Below are 6,000 nucleotides of genomic sequence, written 5' to 3'. Positions count from 1 at the left end.
GGAGGACGGGGAGAGAAAGGGGCACAGCGCATGGGCCACAGCGGGGTCGCTTGGCTCACGCCGGCATGAGTCCGCCCGCCGTTATCTGCTCTGCTGTCGCTGGGGGGGTGATGAGCTTTAATGGAGGGGGGTGGCAGCTGTTCCCAACAACTTTACTGTCTATTGAAAACAATAAAATGAACCAGATTTAACAAAAATCCACAGAATTCATCCAAATTAGCTGATCAGGAAGCAGGAAGAAGAAATAAAATATGACACTTTATTCTATGTTTGCATACAAACTGCCTCCAATCAACAAATGTAATCAATTAGATCAATAAAATGTTTTAAATGTTTCAGATTTGTCTAAAAAAAGTGATCCGTCCCCGTCGAGGACCTTCTAACCCCCCCGTAACCGAATCTGACTCGGGTTAAGGCGCGTGCAGACACGGGTTAATAATCAAATTAGTCGCGTGCATCATCAGGAACACCTGTTTCGGACAAACGCACGTGCGGTGGCGCGAGCCTGTCCGAGGGATCCTCGGGTCAGTCTGCACAGCGGGGGGTGTCTGGCGATTTCACAGCTAAACTGACTCGCGGCTGACAGAACCGGGGGGGTACCGACCTGGTATCCCGACTAACCGCAGCTCCCTCTTCACGGTTCCCGCAGGTTAGTGTGGTTACACATTAACTAACCCACATTTGGGCCAGCAAACAGGTTACCGAGGAGAGGCTAGCGCTAGCTAGCGTTAGCCTCTCAGGACTAGCCGCTGCTGTCTGAAAGGAAATGCACTCGAAATGTGCAGGTTCACCCGCGCAAACCGGGTTCTGATAAACATTTACAAACGGATAAATATTTTCAGGTGTTAAAAAGTGAGCGGCAAAGCTCCACGCGAGTCCAAACCCGCGACGAAAGCTCGCCCCCACGCTCCAAGAAAAAAATGCTAGCTAGGCTAGCTAGTTCTGAAGCTAGCGCAAACGGCCAGACTCAACTAATAAAGTTAGCTTGCCAGCGGCCGCGAGGTTCTGTGTTTCCGTCCGGACCGCGTGCTTAACGCGCCCCGGCGGGTCACGGCACAGCTGTCACCGCGCGCGGCCGAAAGGCGACGACTTACCCCCGCAGGCGGCGGTGACAGCTCGGCTCAGGCAGACGGATGCGGCAGGAAGCCCTCATGAAACGCAGCAGACCCGAGGAGAGCTGCAAACAAACACACGCACGCACACACACGCACACACAGACCCACGCATGCAGACGCGGAGAGGCCAGCCTTCTCCCGCATAACACAGCCCGTTCCCGCAGAGCCCCGCAGGAAGCGAACCGCGCTCCACACAGCGCCCGCGAGCCTTTCTCCGATCCTGGAAATGTTCCCGCTGCTGCACGCGCACTTTGATTCACTGTTGACCCACGTCCACGCGCCACTCGAATTCACGCACTTAAATTCAATCTATAAACATGTATGCACAAATTTGGGAAAACTACATTCCAGAAAGTGAAAAGTCTAAATCAGGGGTCCCCAAATCACGGCCCGCGGGCCGGATCAGGCCCCCTCCATATTTGCCCCGGCCCCTACACACTGTCAGAAATGCAGATTGAGAACCACATAGAACATGACTTTTATTCTGAACTATGACGGGAGAAGAGAGGATATTTATTGGTTTAATAATGATTTACTCTTTCTTAATTCCTCTATTAATTTTATTTTTCTTCTATATGTTTTTTTGAACGTCCTTACTAGTTCTTCAGCTAATAAAATGTTCTTTTTCTGCTAGCTTTTTCCACTGATTTGGCAGTTACTAAGGATTGTTAGGCTATTTTTGAGTTATTAGCTATTAGCTTCAGCCATTTCAGCTCTCAACTTCAGCGTTTTTAGCTATCAATTTCAGCATCTTCAGCTATCAGCACTAGCATATTCAGCTTACACACCAACATTATCACAGGTAATGCCATATATCTAGTTTTTAAAAATGTTTTAGTATTTTTTTTCTATCAAGATTATAGATATGATTTATTTAGAATTTGGCTATGTGTGGCTCTCTGGGAAACCATAAATCTTTACATTTTTAACTGTGATTGTTACACCTTTTCTGTTAGCCTACAAACTGACCCCAGCCCCCCATCAGAGACAAAACAGTTATGTTGCCCTCACAAGAAAAAGTTTTGGGACCCCTCGTCTAAATGACAAAATCATTAATAAAAATTATATATATAAAAGTTGATGAAAATGTGAATTTTGACACATGCATGCAATATAGAAACTTTCTTATCATTTATGGAAATCCCCTTTATTTCTACCCAAATAGAAACCTTTTTTAAAAACATATTTTCTGCTCACAGGGATACAACCTGAAAGGTGAAAGTGTATAAAAAGAAAGTTGAAATGTTTTCAACTGGTTTTAGTTTTTCCTGAAAAGCCTCTTTCCTGAAAAAACCCGACCGGCCTCAACATTTGCTCTAAAATAAAGCATCATCACCTTCTTCTATACGGAGACCTGAAAGGTTTGAAGAGAAGCTCAGCTGAAGCTCACATATTTGTAAAGCAAAACAGGAAACTGACTTTGATTCAGATGGAAACGAAGGAAGAGGTAATAAAAGGGAGGAAAACTCTGGAATATCTCCATAAATACATTGCTTCACAGTCTTTCCTAAATGTTATTTTTAAGATTTATTGGTAAAAGTTGAGATGCAATAAACCAAATGGTAAAAAAACCAGAAGTATTACCATCCTCCTTCTATTTGACCTGGTAGTGTATTCCTACGATCCACCCAGATTGATGTTTGAGGCAAGTTGTTAATCAGACCTACCAGGGGTTTGTAGCCTTTAACAGTAAAAGAGCCCTTTGATTTTTTATTTTTTTTTCTATTGATCAAAACCTAGTAGAAGTCTCATTTTGATACTGCTGTGCATTCATTACAATGTATTTTTTTAATAATAAATATTAACTGTGTTTCTTTTGTGGCATGAATAAAAACAGAAATATAGAGAAACTAGCGTTTTCTTAAAATGTGGAATTATTTTTCACAATTGACAGAAGCTTGTATGGATTCCTTTCAAAATAAAAGACACCTTTTGCCCAACCAGATCATGACAGTGCTGCTCTGGACAGCATATATGTGCTTTAAACTAATAAGAGATCAGACTTTTTTACCACATTTTTGCTATTTGAAATCTGTGTATTCTGGAGGAAGCAAAGTACAAACAAGACCCCCTCAAGGCATCAGGAATGTAACAACTTACATATTTATCTTCGAGGTGCAACTCAGTCATAAATGTATAAATTTAACTAGTCTGAATAAAAAGAATACGATCATTTTGTTTTTATTTAGTCAAAGAGCCACTAGTGGCTCCAGAGCTGCAGGTTGCAGCCTTTACCTTTAGGAAACCATTTCAAACTGAGATAAATTGATGACCTATCTTGGAAAATACTATTTGGATTGAGACACGGTCGATTTGTTTTACCATAATGTAAAATCACAGCAGACAACTCACATGTGATGCAGCAGAAACTGATCAACCATCATTATAGTCTTTGAATTTATCAGACATGTGACCATACAGTGAGCTAGAATGTTCTAATAATGATTACTTTGATGTGGGGAAAAAAGCACAACTTTATCAAACTAAAATATGAGTGGATTTGACATTCATTCTTGATTACTTGTTTGTACACATTTAATTTATTATCTCGAAGAAAGACAAAGAATCTGGAAAACTTCACCTGCACTGTTCATACTGAGTCACACTGATGGAAGTTTGGGATGAAGATGTTCTGGATCGATTTTAGGTCAGTGAATCAGATCATTCAAAATGAACCAAAACTGACTATGAATCAGATCAGCAATCACAAATTATGATGTGAATTCAGTTGTTAAAGTGAATCATTACACTCCTAATTTGCCCATATTTTTGCTCTTTTATGGGGAAGGTCTTGAAGTTGAGTTGTGGCATCTGGATTTAAAGTTTTCTATGTTTCTTCACTCATTGTAATCCGATGAAGCCACTTGGATGGGTGGGGAACCCTCAACTTTTTATAGGGATTTTTTTTTTTTTGCTTGGTCATTTCACTGACTAAGAAGAGGAGAAGGCCAACCAAAGAAATCTTTACCACAAACTGCTCCATCATGATTAAGTCTTGAAGCACAAAGTGAAGAAGAGAATTCAACCACAGCTGGTTCCTCCATCCATCTCTTAGCTGTATCCCTTTTGGGGGTCATGCGGTTGCCGTAGCCTGTCCCACCCACTGTTGGATGAAGGTGGGGGTACACCCTGGACAGGTCGCCATTCTGTTGCAGGGCCGCCATCATCCACACCCATATTCACTCAAGCCAAGGGACACTTTGGACCAGGGGTGTCAAACTCAATCGCACAAGGGGCCAAAATCCAAAACACACCTTAGTTCACGGGCCGAACAGGATAAACATTTATAGAACTCTCTAAAAATACATTTTTAGAACTTCAAAACCGTAACTTTTTAACATAATTATGAACTAGATATATAGCATTACCTGTGATAATACTAGTGTGAATGCTGTAAGCTGAATTTGGCCGCTGAAGATGCAGAAATTGATAGCTAAAAACACTGAAGTTGATTGACAGCTAAGATATTAGCTAAATGGCAAATTAGCCTAAAAAACTGAAATAAGCCTAAATTAGACTAAACAGCTAAAGTCCGAAATAGCCTAAAAAATATTGGTAAATACCAAAATAGTCAAAAAAAAAACTAACAGAATGACAATTTTTTTAAAACTGTAACTTTTTAACATAATTATGAATAATAAAAAGGCAGGAATATTATTCCAGAAAAAATCAACTTGAACTTTAAATAACTTTCAATATTTTACTCTCCTTAAGAATATATTTTGTCAAAATTATACAAGTTAAAAATATGTGCAAGATAAAATCGGGCTGTAACAATAAATAAAATGATCTGAAGGGTTGGATAGAATTACCCGGAGGGCCGAATCCGGCCCCTGGGCCTTGACTTTGACACATGTGCTTTAGAGTAACCAGTAACCTATGAATCAGGGGTCACCAACCTTTATGAAAGTGAGGGCTACTTTATTCTTACTGAGTCCTACAAAGGGCTACCACTGTGAAATAACACATTTTGCTTATAGTTAGTCATACATTAATAATGAATGATCCTCCTCTATGTGAAGACACTGATTTCTCACCATAATTATCAACAATGACAAGATAAGAAGCAAATAATAATATTCAGCACTTTATTAATCTCAGAAATTGTTACATTTTCAGACGCAGCTCAAAAGTGAATTATGATCAGTTTAGGAGAGACCTGAGGGCACCTTGTAGGGTCCTTGAGGGCTACCTGGTGCCCGTGGGCACCACTTTAGTGACCCCTAATGTATGCCGGAGAATATGCAAACTCCACAGAAAGAGGTTCCAGCGGGATTTGAACCAGGACCTTCTCGCTGTGAGGCGAGAGCGCTAACAGCTGCTCCACTGTGAAGCCCCAATACTAAATGTATTCGAGAAAATTGTTTTTTTGTCGGAACTCTGCAGAAAACACAAAGTATGCTCTGAAACCATCAAGATTTCTAAAAAAAGCACCCAAATGTTTCAAGTCATAAAGTATTTTTAAAACCCTCGTGCTGTTCTCGCCGTGTTTACATTAAAAGTGGGGTCATCTGGACCCCACAGGATGGCGCAATTCACTCCCCCCCCAAGGATTTTTTACCTTCACTGGTGTCCATGGCAGACTAAAATCCTGTCCACCTTTTAATGGGAGGAATCACACATCAATATAAGGGAGGGGTCATCTGGACCCCATAAGAGAGCACAAGAATTAACACCTTTAGAAGCTTTATTTGATCAGTTTTTTGGTTAAATATCTGTTGGAGTTTGAAGAGATGATGGATTTAAGACCTTGAAAAACCCCGGAGAACATGGTTACAAACCTTTCAAAAACATGTTTTGAGTATTTTGTGACAACTTTACACTTTTGGGTATTTTCTTTCTACATTTATCTGATGCATTTTCAAATGTTTTAGTCTAAATGTAA

The 6,000-nt window shown here is 40.7% G+C and overlaps 1 protein-coding gene across 1 annotated transcript in view; it reads right to left on the bottom strand.

The window, feature by feature from the left end:
• The window catches only part of zbtb45 (zinc finger and BTB domain containing 45), a gene marked incomplete in the record, with an annotated part of 9,540 nt that extends 9,381 nt beyond the window's left edge, over nucleotides 1-159 (bottom strand). Inside the window, 1 exon segment of the mRNA XM_024289433.2 lies at nucleotides 1-159.
• Nucleotides 160-6,000: the final 5,841 nt, after the last annotated feature.

The sequence above is a fragment of the Oryzias melastigma genome, linkage group LG1 (assembly GCF_002922805.2).
Source record: "Oryzias melastigma strain HK-1 linkage group LG1, ASM292280v2, whole genome shotgun sequence".
Taxonomy (NCBI): domain Eukaryota; kingdom Metazoa; phylum Chordata; class Actinopteri; order Beloniformes; family Adrianichthyidae; genus Oryzias; species Oryzias melastigma.
The sequence above is the reverse complement of the archived record's forward strand: the minus strand, read 5'-3'. Positions and strand labels throughout refer to the sequence as shown.